The sequence below is a fragment of the Balaenoptera ricei genome, chromosome 15 (genome assembly GCF_028023285.1).
Source record: "Balaenoptera ricei isolate mBalRic1 chromosome 15, mBalRic1.hap2, whole genome shotgun sequence".
Lineage (NCBI taxonomy): Eukaryota > Metazoa > Chordata > Mammalia > Artiodactyla > Balaenopteridae > Balaenoptera > Balaenoptera ricei.
The window spans coordinates 42993581-43013265 of NC_082653.1; the positions used below are offsets into that span (position 1 = coordinate 42993581).

The window sequence follows — 19685 nt, forward strand, 5'->3', positions numbered from 1 at the left end:
CCCATATGACCCAGCAATCCCACTACTGGGCATATACCCTGAGAAAACCGTAATTCAGAAAGAGTCATGTACCACAATGTTCATTGCAGCACTATTTACAGTAGCCACGACATGGAAACAACCTAAGTGTCCATCAACAGATGAATGGATAAAGAAGATGTAGCACATATATACAATAGAATATTACTCATCCATAAAAAGAAACGAAATTGAGTTATTTGTAGTGAGGTGGATGGACCTAGAGTCTGTCATACAGAGTGAAGTAAGTCAGAAAGAGAAAAACAAATACCGTATGCTAACACATATATATGGAATCTTAAAAAAAAAACGGTTCTGAAGCACCTAGGGGCAGGACAGGAATAAAGATGCAGACGTAGAGAATGGACTTGAGGACATGGGGAGGGGGAAGGGTAAGCTAGGATGAAGTGAGAGAGTAGCATTGACATATATACACTACCAAATGTAAAATAGATAGCTAGTGGGAAGCAGCTGCATAGCACAGGGAAATCAGCTCTGTGCTTTGTGACCACCTAGAGGGGTGGGATAGGGAGGGTGGGAGGGAGATGCAAGAGGGAGGGGATATGGGGATATATGTATGCATATATCTGATTCACTTTGTTATACAGCAGCAACTAACCCAACATTGTAAAGCAATTATACTCCAATAAAGATGTTTAAAAAAAATAAAGTATGGTTCTAATTTTTCAGTTTATAAGCACGACATTCACTATTTAGATGATACACTTTGGAATGGTATATTCTGTATACTTGTACATTTCATCCTGCAGTCACTGAAGCTTGTTAATATCAACCACTGGCTTTACCGGCTCTTGCAAATAAGCTCATTTAATCTATGATAGCTGGCCTCTAGCAAATATGTCATTAGTAGGAAAGATATTGTAGTAAGGGATATTCACTGTGTTTAGAAACTCAAAAGAGGTATTTCAAGTGTGTGTATGTATATATGTATACAGATGTATGTACAGATAGATACCTTTGAAAACCTTTTTCAGTTATTAAGTCACTTAGTATATAGTGGTAATGGAGTTTCATCTATCATAGGTGAGGTGTTGGGTTGTATGTATCCTGATGTTTAGGTTATGTTTTTAAAATAGTTTGGCAGAGATTAAAGTATTGACAGATGGGTTGCAGCTTTGGCAATTTTCACTCTAAGAAATCAATTGACAAATCACCAAAGAGCACAATATATTACTCATTGGCTGGTAAGTCATGAGCCCCTGAGGCTGTAGCTCATCCTGGATGCTGGCTGCTTGCTGACCATAGGGCAGATGGAAGAGCTGGCTGCTAAGTCGTTTCTAGCACTTGAAGCCCAGCATGATCGGGGATCCTGAGCACGGCTGGAAAAAATATTTCTCTAGTAAATTATGTTGTGCTTATCAGTGAATTTACGTAGCCCAAGAGAGAGCTATTTTGTTGAGATGACTTCTCAACAAGTCAAATTCATGTTTCCAGTCAATTTCTAATATTATGATTATAATTGGATGTTATTTGAACCAGTTTCTATTTATGGAACACTTAGAAAAATTAATTGAAAACATTAATTTTCTGATCTAAAGATTATTGTTGTAGTTTTGCTGGCAAGGCTGATGGTAAAAGTGCAGCTACATATCATGCTCTTATTTGGCCTGATTTAATGATGCCCCTCCCCCAAAATTATGTCTTGTTATACCTCTCTTCCATTACAGTGTAGTTTTAATAATGCAGTGGTAAGTGGATTATTGACCAACATTTCCTTTGTCTTATAGCTACAGAGAAAAATAAGCTAGCATGGCCTCATTGGCTCCCATTGTCTTGGTAAAATAACCAGGATATAGGGTTTGCTTTTCTTTTTTCCCATCTGTCAACTTTTCTTTTTACCTCTCCTTAGGGTAAACTTGACTCACATTGCTGCACTGAATTTTGATGAGTCTACAACAGTACTCTGCTTTAGTTTCCTGGCTTCAGAGCCCTGGGATAGATGAATTAGCAACAGAAGATTACTTGGTGAACAGGAGATCATGAAAACAGAAGCAAGTGTCCTGGAGCTCTTTCCTCCAGACCAACCCATCCTTGTCTCACAACAGACACAATTTTCTAGACTAGGCTTTTCACAGCCTTTCAATTCAGTATCTTTCTCCCCAGATCCGTGCTGAATGACAGATACAAATCCTGTTTGACTACCCACCCTCCACACAGATAATTTTTCCCTCCATGCTTACTATTCTCTTTCTGTTCACATGGTCTTTCTTCAAAATACAGTTTTTTAGATTTCCTTTTCATGAAGTTACAATCACATTATACTCATATCTTGCAGAAAATATACCAAAATTATTTTTAGTAGAGAGTTGGAAAAGATACACATCCTTAAATTACTAATTGACAGCATCAGGCTCCTTCTATAGATGACGAATCACTTACTTTTTTGAGCAGAGACCGCTTCTTTCATTCTACAATGATGCATGAAGGACCCTACGCTCCACTCATAGCACAAAGCACTTCCCGCAAAAATATCCCCACATCCACACTCAGATCATTTAGATTTTCTTTGGGACATAAAATAGGAAAGTATTAACAAGTAGTTTGCATTATTTTGATTATATGATTTGTTCTTTGGTAACTTTTAAGTTTTTAATATTACTTACTAAATATTTAAGCAAAGCCCTATTCATGTAGATACCATCGTCAATTCATGTTATATTAAATAGTAATTTAAAAAATCCATTAATTTATACCAAGGTAATATTATAGTATCTAGTAAATTACCTTAATATGATATGATTCTGCTGAGTCCAAGACTACCTCATGAGAAAATGTACTTAGGTGCAACCAAGGGAAGAATATAAGAAATCTCTAGAGAATTTTATATACCTGGGCTTCACTATTGGTAATGCATTGCCCTGAAGCCATCTTCAAAGAACCTTTCTGTTTAATAATGGCTTCAATATCCATTAAGAAAAATGTTGGCAACAAATCTAGAAGATGAATTGAGGGCTTATTCACTTTACAAAAACAGTTCTTAAATATACAAAAGCATACATCTCTAAAATGCTATATTTCAGCCACCTCTATATTGATTGGTAGGTACTTCCAAGGGTGGGTGGGGACAAAGGGAAGGGGAAAAAGTATATAAATTTAAAATTAAGGCATTAAGAGTGATTGACAGTTTGATATGCCTCTAACCTAAATGTACATCAATTATATTATAATGTAAATCAATAGAAAAATGTCATATGATTTATAAAATGATGGTGAACATACAGCCTTTTCGAAATGGATTTTTCATGCAGATCTAAGTAAGTTGCACAGATAGAACTAGGCAAATGACCTCCAGAAATCAGAGCTGAGTTTCTTAATTTAGGGTTTGTAAAGTGTCTACAATATGGGGGGACTTTGTGACGTGGGAATGGAACCCCCTAAGGAGTAGGCAGCATTCTTGTAGTAGGAAATTGAGTCCCAGGGAATCTATTAATGGAAATCAATGGATGTGTGGAATCCTTAAAATCATGGACAGAATTGTATGTGATGGGGACAAGCTAAGGAAATAGTTTAAGTATTTCTGTTTTTTTCTCCTTGTCTGAGGAGGGTCTTTTATTAACTTCTATTGGATAATAGCCAAGGATATTTGATTGTGTTACAAATAGCCGAGGACTAAATCACTTTAACATCGTGAAAACGATGTTAAAACGTGGCATAAGACATTAAAGGGATGAAGGACATGGCAAGGAAAGAGTGGAGATAGGAAGGGGAGTTTCTGGAGGGCTGAACTTTATTGATGGTGAGGGAATAAATGTGACCTCATTTTGGAAATCCTCTCTATCACCCACCCACTTTGATATAGCTGTATGAAGAGTAGAGGGCTCTTGCTTTAATACTGCTTTTTTCTCTTTGTGATTTCTACCACATCATTTAACATCTTTCTCTTGTTGTTTCTTCATCTGTGCCCCTGGTGTTTTGCTACTGACCTCCCTTGGAGGGATGTAGTAAGGCTTAAATCATTAATGATTATGAAGTGCTCTGGAAATAGAAAGGATTGCTTCAGTGCTAAGTCAGATGCACCAAGGAATTGCAGCATGCACGATACAAAGCAAAAGCCATGTTGTCAGAATTCCTTACGGAGCCACGGATCAGCCAGGCCTCCTACTCACATCACGGTGAATTAGGAACATGGACTCGAAAGCACATCTAATGCTGCTTGGCTTGTGCATGCTTCTGTTACAACATTATTTTGACATTTTGTGTGTTCATTTGTTGGACTACTTTAAACCCTTTTGTAACCAAAGGAAATCAAAGTGCCTACTACAAGCATTTTCTGAAGATGGTGTCAACCTGATTGAGGATGAAAAATTGATCTACTGGATAAAAATTTTGGAATAGCATGTTTATTTTACTTGTTTGGCCAGACATAAATAGGGCAATGATTCGGGAGAAGTTTTCATTAAAACACACTGTTTATGTAATACTTTGACAATCAGTGATATTCTCTCTCTTTCTCTTTCTCTAGATCTCTCTCTCTCTTTGTCAACTCTAACACTGGCTTACTTCCAAACTTTGGTATCACATATAAGAAAACAGAGACCAATGGAAGTAAATAATCCATCTAGTTAGTGCTAGGATTAAGACTAGCACTAGTGCCAGGTATCTTGTCTCCTAGATCAGTACTTCAATGTATGTGAGTATTCTTTGATCATTTCTAAGAAGAATAAGTAACTTTAACATTCATTCTTCCTAAAAGGACCAACTTTTCATTCAAAGACCCCAGGATAATAGTTATTCGTAAAGCTGACCAGCCATGCATTTAGGGTGTGAGGGAAATCCTCTGTAACATCTGTCGTGTCACCAAACACCGAGATTGAGTTCTGTGGTCTACTTGGTTTGATGAAGATATCCCCTCTTCCCTTCCAGTCTACATAACCCCTTCAAATATGACTTTAACAGATAGATCGAGGCAGGTGCAGGAGTAACCACACTTCCAATCATTTTCTTTTTAGCAATGTATAGAAAAATGTAGAAGTAGGATTGGGAGCAGCAGTCTAAATTAGCTCCTGAAGTTTTAGTTATCTAGGTATGCATAGTTTAAATGAGCTTCTTCTAGACTGAATTATTCAGGTGATAGCAGAAATTTTCCATTATATTCCAAATACAAATCCTGATGCAATGATGAATACCAATTATATTGATACCATATCAATATAATTCCCAACCCCTCTCTTTTTCCTTCTTCTCTCCAGCTTTTCTCCCACTTCAGAGACTCCTACCTCTAATCTTTTAACTAGTTCTTGTCCTCTTCCCCTTGATACTCCTTAATCTATATGGTCTGTCAGATTGGATAAGCCAAAGTGAGAAGGTGTGGGTAGGACAGAAATGGGAAGAGGCAAAGCTCAGTCTTGTATGTACCGTTCTGGGTGATGGAGAGGGCCAGAAAAAGCTCTCCTACACTACAGGCGTGGGGACAAAGAAAGCACTACTCCTGTTAAAAGACGTTAATAGAGCAATCAGGGGGTTGACTGCTCAGATGGAGAAGCAGCAGGGACCAATTTGTCCTAAGCTCTGAGTCTTAGTTCATTTTGTGTAGAAACTTTTGGTGTGCGTTCTTCCAGAGGACATCAGCCTTGAAAACCAGACTCACAGAGGACTGATTTCTGAATCTGTGTGCCCATTTATTCAACTACAATGTGGCCAATCTAGTTTTGCAGCCACAATGGCCCTATCTGTTTGTTCACCCTTTCTTGGTGTTAATGGTGCAAGATGTGGAATTAGTGACTAGAAAATTGGTGACCATAGAAAAAGAATTGGAATTTTTAGTGCGTTGTTTAATCTGACCTGCAATGGAGCCTAGAAAATCATTCCCATCCCTCCGTGATGATCCTGTTATAATTAACTGTACCACATTTGTCTGTTCATTCATTCGATATGTGTTTAGTGTGCTTCTTCAACGTGCCAGTCACCTTCCTAGGTTCTTTTTATTTATCAGTGAGCACAGTAGGCAACGATCCTTGCCTTTAATTATCTATATCCTTCTGTACATACTTTAAGTCTTTTAGACTATTATTTCCATTAGCTCTAAGATCAGCATAGTTCAGTACTCATCTTTTAGTTGCATGAATGAATCAGGACTGACTCCTTTTGGCTAAATCCTTGTCCTTTGGCATTTCATTTCCAGGCTCTAGATCAGTTGCTGTCCAGCAGAACTTTGAGCGCTGGTGGAAATAGGCTCTGTGCTGTGTACTATGGTGGCCACTAGACACATGTGGTGTTGAGAACTTGGAATGTCGCTGGTACAACTAAGAAATTGAATTTTTAAATTTTATTCAACTTTAATTTAAATTTAAGTAACCACACATGGCTGGTGACCATTGCATTGGACAGTGCAGCTCTAGATGATCCGTAGCTCCCTGTTGTCTCTGTAAGATTAGACACTGCTGCTCCTTTGGCAGGTTGCTGCTAAGGAAACGGTGCAATGGGCCATTTTGGATGTCCAGGGATCCAGAAACCCGACTGCTCACGTGTCAAGTGTCAACAAATAAGAAGGTGCATAGCCAGGCAGGGGGAGTTTGCTCTCTGGAAATGATGTCAACGGGTAGCCACCCATGGGCATGTTTGCCACTTAGAAGTTCTTCAAGATCTCCAAACAGGACAAGATGCCATTTGTGACCAGCGTTCATGAGGTCTGGGCTAAATAGAGATCTTTAAACACTGGGTTACATTTCCGGAACAGAATCCCTTTTCCTGGGAGGGCTATTGAGAAGGAGACAAGACTCTCGTCTTTGAGAAAATGTGACATGGGGCTGGATTTTGAGTTTAGGAAACCAAGGCAGCTACTATGGTGACCAGAATTGGAGTATCAGGAAAGAGGCAGATTTCCAAATAAAATAACTTGTTCTCAAAATCATACAGTGAACAGCAGCAAAGTTCACATGCTGTTGAGTCTAGTGAGCTAAACTAGCTCCTTTTATTTTTCTTGCGTGGATCTGGCTGGGCTGGGAGGTGGAGACCAGATTATTCTATCTGTTGTCAGGGAAGGAACTGGGGGAAGAGGCAGCAATATGTCCTCTTTGCTTTCTTAGAGATTCGGTGTGTCTCCTTGAGGGTATTTAGAAGAGAGGAATCATCTCTTAGAAAGGATTTCAATATAAATGCATTATAAATCCTGCCAAGGTAGCTTATATTAGCACTGGTTAATTCTCTCCATTTATGATGATCATCTTAAGCTTTAGTTCCATGACCAACCACAGTGAAGCCTAGCAGAGATGGAATACTGTGGGATAATGAGTTAGGAGAATCCACTAGGCATCCACAGCCTGAAATCTCTGGGACAGAGAACCAAACATTCAAAGCAAAAGGGGCAAAGCTGACTTGGGCAGCTGAGCACAGGGCCAGGTACTAGAGAGAAAAGCAAGGGTTTAGGCTAAGAGAACCCTGAAAAATTCATTTCAGCTATTTGATCACTGCCTTGACAACTCTTTATTGGACCAGTTTTGGGCAAGGTGACTCTGTCCTGGGTCATTTTAAAGGTCTTTCAAGGCCACAGGTAATTTGGAACTTGCATCTCCCTACATAAATTATTTCTCAAAAATCATTTGGCTTAAATGGATTCTTGTTCTGACTCTGCCATTTATATAGTCTCATCGGTCAAGACATTTAACTTCCCTTAACTTGAGTAGCTTCACACATCAAAAGATTCAGTTAGAGTAAATGAGGTCCAAGGTATTATTTTTTTCTGGATAAAAACTGCCTATCTTGGCTTTTACTTGTTAGAGATGGAAATATAAACATTTTATACCTATTTTATCGGCTGGTGGATTATCACCTGGGTTGGTACAAGAAAGAAGGTATCAGAATCCTAGGGAAGTGACTATATTTTGATAAGCCATATTCAGGATTGTATAAAATTATATTGGGAAAAATTTAAATACAAACCATCTAATGAGTGCCTGATTACATTTTCTCATGGTACACATTGCCAGTCACTTCATTTTAAGTCATGACTTAAAACTGTAACCCTTTCCTTCATGCACTGGCATTCTTTGCCTCTTTTTTCTCCCCAGTTCTGATCACTTCTAATATACTATAAAATTTACCTATTCATTTGTTTGTTGTCTTATCACTCTCCATTAAAATGCAATCTCTATGCAGGAAGGGATTTTTGGTTTTTTTTCATCAGTTATCTTCTTACTTAAATTGCTTCTGGCATACAGCATGCACTCAATAAATCTTTGCTGAATGAATGAATGGATCTTATTGGCTGGTAGGGATACATAGAGTATAGACTCTAACACATGAGCCTTACAGGTAGTACTTTCTTTAGGAATTTATCGGGATTTTCTTGGGGAGTATGGCAAAGACTAATGAATGCTCACGCAGCCTGTTTCCTTTCCTTCCTTGGCATCCAGCTAGACCTCATTTCCCATCCACCCATGTGTTAGATGACAATGTGTGATAGTGTCCTGGCCAATGAAATGTGGGTGGGAATTACATGCACGACTTCCAGATCTGGCTGTGACAACCTGCCTTCTTGCTCCTCCATGCTCTTTTCCTCTCCCAGCTGCCTTAAATGAAGCCGATCCCTAGGGCATCCTTCGACCTCTTTGTTGAAGGTGCCCAAGTGCACGAGAGGGAAAGTTCTGTGTCCCTGAGGAGAGCCACACAACTGGGGAACCCTACGCCCCTCCACCAAACACACAACTGGATTTTAATATTAGCATTGTAACAATATAGGAAGTAAGCATGTCTGTATTAAACCATTGAAATTTGGGGTTTGACCTGTTACAGCAGCAGTTAGTGTTTCCTTAACCATGAGCAAGAGATTTTTATATTTATTAAAAGAAGGACTCAAATTTTAGAAGGAGAAGAAACGTTGCTATAGAGTATGATTGTATTACAGAAGCAATCTCAGCATTCCCATTACAGTCCAGTGTATCAATTTAAGAAAAGAATATCAACTTTAAAATACAAAATGAAAAAATATGCTTCTGCTTTTTCTAATCAGTTAACTGACATGTTTTCATTTTTAAAAAATGGATTAATCTCCTTCATGGGAGAGAAGCAGTAGGCTCTGGAGAATTTTAGCATACACCCAGATAATTTTTTTACTTGGCCTTTACATTTCTTTCAGAAACCACCCAGTGTGTTGTGTTTCAGAAACGTTTTAAATTAATTGAATGTTTGTGTCAACTCGTTCAATTCAATAGTGCCCCCATGAGAGAACCAAGAAACATAATCTTCTTTTTTCAGTTTATTTGCTCTAAGTACTTTTCTTTTTTTATTTATTTGCTGGAGTTTTTCATGTCTCTCATGTCTGGAGTTTAACTTGTGGGCCATATGTTGCTACCTAAGTAAACTGGCACATTGGTTTTTTTGTAGAGACATTCATCTTTTCCAATTTTTCTCTCCCATTAATTTTGGAATTTGTAGTTCAAGCAGTTTCTTTCTTGGATCAAGCATTAAAAAATATGGCTAAATAATGAGTCTTAATTTTAGTGGATGAAATGGTCAAAGTGGAAAAGCTTTCTAAGGATTTGTTTTTTTTTTTGCTGGGGGTTTCTTTGAGGGTCCTCATCTTGACTGGAACAAGACGTTATATGGTAATGTCCATTTCCTTTACAGCCCAACTGCCATCCTCCACCATCTTGAGATAAGTTTCCAATTGCCTATAGCTGGGAGTGAACTGGGGCTTCCTCTTCCATCAGCTTGAAGTGGGTGTATACTGTGCATTACATATACAATTTTCAGCCCTGGGTTTAAAAAGTATAGGCAAAGAAAAGTCTAATGAAACTGACTTTGGTTAACTTGGAGATTTGCTTAGCTGACAGAGTAAAGAAAAAGGATTCCTTTTGGCTGCCAGAAATATGGTACTCCTCACTTTCACCATCCATTTCTATATCATTATAGATTCAGATGCTGGTTTTCAGTAAGGCTGCAATGATCATAATGGGAAGATTGCTCCCTGTCACCCTGTAGGACCTCATTTAGACAGGTTGGTAGGGCTGGAAAGGCTCAGGTAAAAATAATGACTAAACATGTTTATATTTGACTTTTCTTTGTGATTTTTTTTTTTAAATTGCAGGTGTACTTCCATAAATAGAGTTAACTTTTAGTTCTTACCTGGATGTAGGTAAATGGGAGGAAGTGATGAGTGGAAGGGGAAAGGCAGCTTGATGTTAAATATTCCCATAACCTTTAATCACAAATGCAAATTAGTGTTTACTCAGATAAGAAATGGAAACTTCTTGATCTCATATAGGATCACATATCAGGATTTGAGTACTATGTAGATTGATCTGAATGTGTGTTCATCAAAATATTGTGAATTATCATTTTATTGTATATCATACCAGAAACCTTCATTTTAAATCCATGTGTACATGTGGACAGCATGCTAAAATAGTCTTAAATTGTGAGTCAAAAAATCAATATTTTAAGAATTTCTAAATAGTATTCATTGAAACAAGTTAAACTTAAAGCAGGTTCTTTATAACATGGAGAAATCAATGTGTACAATAGTTAAGATTGTTAATCTTTACATTTCTCCTTTGAACAACTTAATTGGTAACAGTTTTTCTTTGCCCACCCACTCCAGGGATTGGCTTCCATGGATTTATAATAATAGTAACAGAAATCTCATCTTTTAATTAATGTATCATCTAGACTACTAAAAGGGATTTCACCTGTAAGTTTTGTGTATTTGCCTTTTTGTAAGCATTATTTTGGAAGGAGTTAACAGGAAAGATTTTTGCTGTTTTGAGTAAAGACAATTTAAAAAAAAATTTTGTCCCTGATTAATCCTAAGGATTCTCTAGGCTCTCTGGCTATTCTCTTCCAAAGAAATGTGAGGTGGAAAGTACGGGGCGAGGATACATTAAACTGGGATTAAGTGACTCTTTCACATCTACGCTATAACACAAGAGGACACATTGACACCCCTGAATCTCTAAGACTGGGTTGTTGCCATAGGCTGGGCAGAAGAGAAGGGAAAGAACTAGTTTTGGAGACTGATAGAATGGAGTTTAAATCCCATTTTAGCATTTGCTAGCTACAGGGCTGTGGACAAATTATTTAACTTCTATGACCTTTATGTTATTTTATTTTTATGGTAGAAAATTTATTTATTTTACTGAATTGATGTGAGGATTGAATGAGATAATATGAAGAAAATGTTGATACAAATGTTGGCTTAATTTTATCATTAATTTCTATTTTTAAAATATATCATATTGTGTAGTAAAGAATGAACTTTGCCCCAGGAGAAGATCTGGCTTTTTCCTTTGGCTTCTGGGAGGTAATTCTTGTTGCTTGGGAGCCTTGGGCTGGCCAGTTAGTAACAACATGATTTGGGGTGCAGGGTGGCCACAACCATATAGTCTTGAGGTGGAACTGGGCACACCTCACAGTTTTAGGATGGGACTGGCTGTGCCACATAGAACACCATGCAATTTAGTCAGTCATTATCCTAAGAGAGTAAATCCTATGAGTTCTCATCACAGGGAGATTTTTTTTTCTTAGTTATTTTCTTTCTTTTCTTTTTATAGTATTTATATGAGAAGATGAATGTTAGCTGAACCTACTTTGGTAATCATTTCACAGTGCATCTAAATCAAGCCATCATACTGTATGCCTTAAACGTATATAGTGATATATTTCTCAATTATTTCAACTCAATTATTTCTCAATATAACTGGAAAAAAAAGAGTCATTTAGCTAATATTCTACAGTTTGGAGTGCTGTTCCATTTCAATCCAACTGATTTGACACCACCTGGGCTACTGCAACACAATTCTCACATGAACCACCTGGAGTTGGTGTCAGACTCCACAAGTTAAAGGCTCAGGTCTCCACAAGACTCCCCTTACTTCAGATGTCATCCACACTTTGGCAGTCCCCAGGCCACCCTCACTTGTGACCAACTAGCTATAAATTCTGAGGTTCTCATGACCTACTCTGATTTGATAATTTGCTAGACTAATCATAGAACTCAGGTAAGTACCATATTAAGGATTACAGTTTTACTGTAAAGGATGCAGATCAGGAACAGCCAAATGAAGAGACACATGGGGTAAGGTCTGGGAGGGTGAGGGGTCATGGAGCTTCTGTGGCCTCTCCTCATAGAATCCAGGTGCGTGACCCTCCCAACACATTGAGGTGTACATCAACCAGGAAGCTCCATTGAGCCACAGTGCCAGAGTTTTTATTGGGGTTTCATTATGTAGGCATGCTTGATCAAATCATTGGCCACATGACGTGATTGAACTCAACCTCCAGACCCCCTTCCCTCCCCAGACTCCCTTCCCTCCCCAGAGGTCAGGCTGGCCCAAAGTTTCAACCCTCTAGTCATGTGGTTTGTCTTTCTGGTGACCAGTCTCCATCCTGAAGGTATCTAGGGGCCCATGAAGAGTCACTTCATTAGCATAACAAAGACACTCCCATCAGTAGGAAATTCTAAGGATTTTAAAGGCTCCATACCAGGAACTGGGGGACAATGACCAAATATATTCTTTATTACATATCAAGTATCTTTCAGGAGTTAGGACAATTTATCTTTTGTTCTTGAGAAATCATTACCACCCCCCCACCACCACCACATAATGATTGATGACCCAATGGAAAGAACATTGAGTCTAACTTCATTCCAATCTCTTACGAACTCTGGTTTCAGTAACTAATAAGCAGTGTAATTCTCCCCAAGTCCCCTCACTCTTCTAGCTTCTGTTTCTTCTTCTCTAATGGCTCTTTAAATGACATAGAGGTTTCTTCTACTCCTAACCATCCATTGCTCTCTGGGTTTTCTTTTTTTTAGCATGGCTTATATAATAATTGGAGGCTATTTGTGATTTAGCTCAAAGCTCAGGAGTCATACTTTCTGGGTCCAAAGCCCATCTCTGCCGTTTTCTAGGTGTGTGATCTCTGGCCATTTACTTAACCTGTCTGTGCCTGAATTTTCTCATTTATAAAGTGGTGAGAATAGTAGTGTCTCCATTACAGTGTTGCTAAAAGAATAAGATGTGATAATGCAGGTAAAGACTTTAGCACTGATTTGGCAGAAATACAGTAAAGACTCAATAAATGTTCTCACAAGTAATTTATATTTTATAAAATTTTTACATGATTTTAAGTCAGTCCTCTCTGGAATAAAAATGAATGCATCAAGGATCAAGAGAACTTCACTTGATTCTTGACAAGACTATCAGGCATGTTATCACTGACATACAATTTAAAAAATACATATATCCAGAATTTGGGGGAGGAAAGGGGTATTATAATTCATCCTGTAACAAAATACTTCTATTATAGGTTACCTAAATTGCTGTGAAGGAGAATGTTTTATGGATGTTTATACTGTCATGGAAGAATGACAGACACAATGAGTTCAGTGTATAACAAACTTATTGTATGTAGGTCAGGAGAGGATGACAGAGGTCTTAGAAAATCCTTTATATGAATGGAAGAACTGAGGTAGCAGTTATACAGTGATGAATACAAGATGAATGTGTATGCAAGTTCTTGACTATAAGATGAACCTGTATAACTAGTTAATGGAACTATCTCAGTAAGAGTTAGAAAGAGTGGATTTGCCTGAGAACAATTCTGGTGTTACCATATTCTAGCCCTGGGGCTTTGACCTCTGTAACAAGTTCTAAAAACAGCCAATGTGAAATACCACTACTTGACTGAATGAGAAGGGCTAAATTATATGCTGCCATCCTGCAGATGTCAGTCATTTCTATCTTTTTCTATTTGTTGGCCTACTTATTATAAATACAATTAAAAGTTTATCTTAAAATTTAATTTACTTTTTAATAAACCTAGAGGACAAGAATATGTCATGCTTAATAGGAATTTAATTTTTTACATTATTTTTGCTTTTTGAAATTTTGGCCTAAAATAAATCAGTGTTGCTATTATGTCATGTATACTAATTTTAACTTTCTTCTCTTATGTCTATGAGACACAAACAACACTTATAGAAATAATCAATCATGAATATTAATATTACCAACATCCAGATAATTAATAATAATTCCTACATTGATTACATGTTTATCATATACACACGTTTATAAAGTTCATTATCTCTGTATTTTTATTTCCTCTTATCTACATTGTTTTTAGTATGTAATACATGGAACTCTTGGACAAATATATAAGTAAGTTTAAAAAGCCTAAATAATATTTTTCTGAAGTTGAGATAAGTTGATTTATCAAGGTAAAGATGATATCCACATTCTTACTCTTCACTCATTCTTTCATGCATTCATAAGCATGAAGTGATGATGGTGAGAAATTGACAAGGATATAGCATTTAGCAAGAGGGATAGGTCCTGTATCTGCATGGCTGTTATCAAAGACATCACATGTTGAAAAGTCATAAGAAAGTATGAAGTGTTATGGGAGTTTGAAGAGAAAAAATATTTGGAGGGATTAAGTGATCAGAAAAGATACCTAGTATATTGTATGACTGATTAAATAAATGAGTTTTCCAGTGACACAGCTCTACAAGAATTCCAGCTGCTCCTGGACAACTGTGTGATCAACATTTGTAAAGTTTTAACAAATGGATATATTGTAAATATTTCTGAATTTAATGGCCAAATAAAGAAATTGCTTAACAATATATCATCATTTTATTCATCAAATAATGGTATATAGATAGATACAGATATAGTCTTCTGCAAGGGACATTAATTACTTAGAGGTCAATGACAATTTATTCCTCTTTAAAATATTATTCTATTGCTGTGGATTCAAAATAATTTCATATTAACGGCCTATTGAGGTGAAAGTTTTATTGGCTCTTCTTCAAGGAGAACAGTGACCTAATTTTTCACTTAGAAAGGCTACCAAGTTGCTCTTAGAGTTTAATGGATTCAATCTTAGAGAATAGATAGCTAAGGAACTGTACCTATCTCCTATATTGGTTCCTTTATGATTTTCTTATTCATTCATTCCACAGTATGTGTATACTGATGATTTGATCTTATGAATCAACCTTCAACTGAGGAACCTCTTCACTCAGAATGGCAGATACTTGGGAAATATTTTCCATTTTCTTGGCCATCTAGGAGAACTCAGTTATATGAAATAATATTCTGGCAGCCACAAAACTATCTGCACCATCCAAAGTAGTCAACCTAAGGAACCTTTAAAAAAATGCTATCTAAATATTTCTCAGTCATATATAGGTTTCTTTTTTTCTTTCGTGTTCTCCAGATTTTGATGAGGAGTTTAGATCCACTTATAAAGTGTACAAAATACAATTGATTTTTGTATATTGATCTTGTATCTTGTGACACTGCTGAATTAATCGATCCTGGGAGGGTTTTTGTGGCTTTTTTTGCGACTCCTTGGGATTTTCTATGTGGACCATTATGTCATCTGCAAATAAGGACAGTTTCTTTTCTTCCTTTCTGATCTGCATAATCTTTATTTTATTCCCTTGCTTTATTTCACAGTCCAGGAGTGGTAATAGTGGGCTTCCTTGCCTTATTCCAAGTCTTAGGGGGAAAAGTCTGTCTTTTGACATGAAGTATGATGTTAGCTATGTTTTTGTTAGATGTATCTTATTAAGTTGAAGAAGTTCTCTTCTTTAGTTTTCTGAGAATTTTTATTGTGAATGATGTTGAATTCTGTTCAATGCTTTTTATGCATCAATTGATATGATTATGTGTTTCTAAAAAATCTGTAAATGTGGTGAATACATTGATTGGTTCAGAAGAACATTTTTAATGTTTATTCAATTTGTGATTAGAAATTAGTCATTCTTGCTCAATAAACAAACATTTCATCTGTGATCAACTAAACTGTTGAATGTGCATGAAAGGAAAAAAAAAGATAAAGCTATGGAATCTAATATAGTGTTAATATTAGAAATAAAGAAAGAAGAGACCCATAGGCATTCATGATAGTACACAGGTTAACTTAGTTTCTATTAAATATATTACTATATCCCTGGTATTTCTTTCTTTGTTTATTTTCTGCTACCACCTCTTTTTCTTTGTGAAGCTGGGTGTTCCATGAATTGAGAATGCCCATGGAGTCCAAATTCAGGAGACAAGTGGCCATCTGCTTATTTAGTGAGGACACATTTAATCATGTGCTGTAGAACCATTCTGTTAATAGAAGACCTAGGAGCCTCCAGTTTCAGCATTTTGTCTCTGACAGGGTAGAGCGAAGACAGTGTGAACATGAAGATGAAATAATATCACTGTGTAAACCTATGCATGGTGGAAAAAGAACATTTAAATTTTATAAGAAAAAGTTTCAGAAGACACAGGATAATATGTTGCTTTTATAGGACAATGCCATAAATTGGGGGCAGAAATGACCAATTGGGAGGGTTTTCTTGTACCGTTAGCTTTGACCAAGTCAAGGAGATAAGATGGTGCCCATTGTGATTGATCAGGAAAACCCGCTGTATTGTGTATCATTTGGTGCATACTACATAAACTCCACTGCAAGCAAACATTGCCCATCCAGCCCTGACCTGTCCGACATGCTTAGATTGTATTGCTGCAAGAGGAAAAGAAAGAAATATGGATCCACAGATTCATTGGAGAGCAATAGAAGCTCAAGTTTAGTGTAATATAAATAAATGCTATAGAGATGGAAGGCAAGATAGATTATCATTATTATCCAGTATTTTTATAACACTTTATATTTTGCAAATGGCTTCACAATCCAGTGTAATGAATCTGCAGGGGGCTGGTGGAGGGAAATGTTGCAGGTTGCAAGGAATAGCAGTTAACACATCCATTAACAGTGCTCCACGTATATTTTTATTGTCTGGATTGTTCACATGAACTCACCTCTCTTATTTCCTCTACAACATTTTTTTGGTAACTTTGGTAATTACTGATATAATTTTAATGGATATGTTTAAATTTCTTTGGTTTTGAATCTCCTGGTACAAGCCTGACTTTCTGTGAATATGTCACTGCCTAGTATACAAGCATGAGAACTGGGTTAAACTAAGAACTTTTTTATTCTTGATAAAACAATGACCAGCAAGGCCTTCATGACTGTGCTTATTATTTTTCTTTAAAAATGTCCAGGCTTTTTGAATTTTGCTGTCTCCTCCAAGCCACCTCTCTATTTATTTATTTATTTATTTTTTTTTTTTATTTTTTTTTTATTTTTATTTTTTAATAGGACTAGAAAAGAATTTTATTTGAGCCAAACTGAGGACTTTAGCTGGGGAGGCAGCCTCTCAGAGAGCTCTGAGGAACTATTCCGAAGAAGATGGTTTTCAGCATGGTTTTATCTCTAGTCAGAGCAAAGAACATCAAACACGACAGGGGTGCATTCCTTCAAGGAATATATTTGCTTCCTACACAGCAAGTCAGTATGGCTTTGGCACCTGGGAAGGGAGCCTTATCATCGAAGGAGTGCTAGCATTGAGGTCCCAGGAAGGGAGGCATTGATCTCCAGAATGGACATTCTTTACTTCTGGACAATGCACACTTTTCTTTAATGGTTAAAGCACATATACAAGATATGTGTGATAGGCTACAAAACAGACTGTTCTAATTAGCATAAAGTTTAAGCTAAATAATATGTAAGCCAGAATGACTTCCCCATACCTCAATATGTGAAAATTTCTTCCATCAAAACTTAGTTTGTTTCACTTTCAAAGCCTCGTTTTGTTTTTTTTTTTTTTGTTTTGTTTTTTTTTTCACACACACACACACTGTATTTTATTTTTACAAGAGATAAATCGACTGACACCAAGCATTGTACATGGATGACCACAACAAAAGCAACAATGATTGCAATTACCAAACATGAAACACACTCATACTATGTCATAGTATTGACATTCAGTCCAGTAATCCTCCACTGTAACAGCTCCTTTACTTTGCAGTGAAAATTGATTTGTATATTCTTTGCCTCTGAGTCCTTGTGGAATTTTTTTTTTTTTTTTTTTAAATTCAGACAGAAAGTCACAAAAATTATACTCATCCTCATCAGTTCACTCAGTCCCATGTAATTAATTTTTTTTTTTTCATCTTGATCTTTTGTTAGCACTTTTATGAGTTCATCAGTTTTTCATTAGAGTTCTGAAAATGCTTATTCATTCAGTTCAGCAGTACAGTCCGTTACCAGAAACCTGTACTTGTCAGAGTCTTTTCCATGTATTTCTTGAAGATGAAACCCTTTTATAGGAACATATTTGCAAAATCATCAGAGTACACCCAGAACTGTCTGTAAATGACAAAAGACTTAAAAATGACCACGGTTAAAGATTTGATGACAGTTCATAATAATGCAGTTGACAAGAAAATTAGTTATTTCTGAGATATACATTTTAAAGTAATAAATAGGATTATTACTTATAACATTATACCAGAACATATAAGATTTTTAGAAATTTCATGTAATGTCTGAAACATTTATATTAACATATTTCCATACATATTTCCATACAAGTACAAATATAAGATTTTTAGAAATTTCATGTAATGTCTGAAACATTTATATTAACATATTTCCATACATATTTCCATACAAATACAAATATGATTTTTAGAAATTTCATGTAATGTCTGAAACATTTATATTAACATATTTCCATACATATTTCCATACAAATACAAATATAAGATTTTTAGAAATTTCATGTAATGTCTGAAACATTTATATTAACATGTTTCCATACAAATAACCCAATGAAAGTTTAGTATTAGTTGTTTTGTTTGTTTTTTTATACTTCAGGTTCTTATTAGGCATCAGTTTTATACACATCAGTGTATACATGTCAATCCCAATCGCCCAATTCAGCACACCACCATCCCCACCCCACCGCAGTTTTCCCCCCTTGCCACCTCCCTATTTAAATAAGCACGAATGCCACTGTACCAAGGTATGTTAGGGGCCTTATGTGTATTAGCCAACTGTCCAGTTGGGAGTGCCACTTTGAAGCTTCCTGCCCTATTGTTCCTGTAAGTTCTCCTGTACTGTCAGCACAAGTGCCTTGTTTTGTTTTTAATATGGAAAGAACTGTCACTGTACCCAGGCATGTCCCCTCTGTTCTTCCCCGTGTAAAGATCCTTTAGCTCATTATGCATTCAGTGTTGGGGGAATGGTTGCTGGTGGTTCTGTTTCTCTTGTTTTTATTGATCATCCCTCCATCAGCCTGTATCAAAGTCTTAATTCTCATAGGAGTGGAATTCAAGAATTTCCAGAGATTTACTTAATAATGAATTAATGACTGAGTTATGAGTCATGTCCATGGTTTGTCAGATGTCTTCATCAGATCATTGCAAGTATGAGTACCTTCATGCCTTCCCTCCCTCTATCATAGCTTAGAATGTGGATCAAGGACAGTGCTTGGTACATAGTAGGCCCTCAATGCCTGTGTGCTCACCAATGAACTGAGCTCCTCCAGGGATCCTTGTATGAACTGGAGGTTGCAAAAACATTACCTTTAAGTTTAAAACCTAGTGTGGGCAATGGGAAAGAAAAATTGCATGAACTGGGAAATGTGTTTGATCCAATTTGTTTCCTCTAAAATTCTAGTAGCTGTAGAATAGGAAAAAAAATGGAAGTCTCAAGTGAGTCTTAAGAGAAAAAGTTTAAAAATAACAAAGTTTAACCTGTTCACAGCTGTTTTACTAACAAAGGCAGAAAGAAATTCAACAGTGCATTTGTTGGAAAGAATCACATTTTACTCTGATTAAGAATATGCTGAGAGTTGC

General features: G+C 36.6%; 1 protein-coding gene across 2 annotated transcripts in view; it reads left to right on the top strand.

Moving 5' to 3' along the window:
• Positions 1-19685, top strand: part of MACROD2 (mono-ADP ribosylhydrolase 2) — a 1976756-nt gene that overhangs the window by 1270181 nt on the left and 686890 nt on the right. The window lies entirely within an intron of this gene.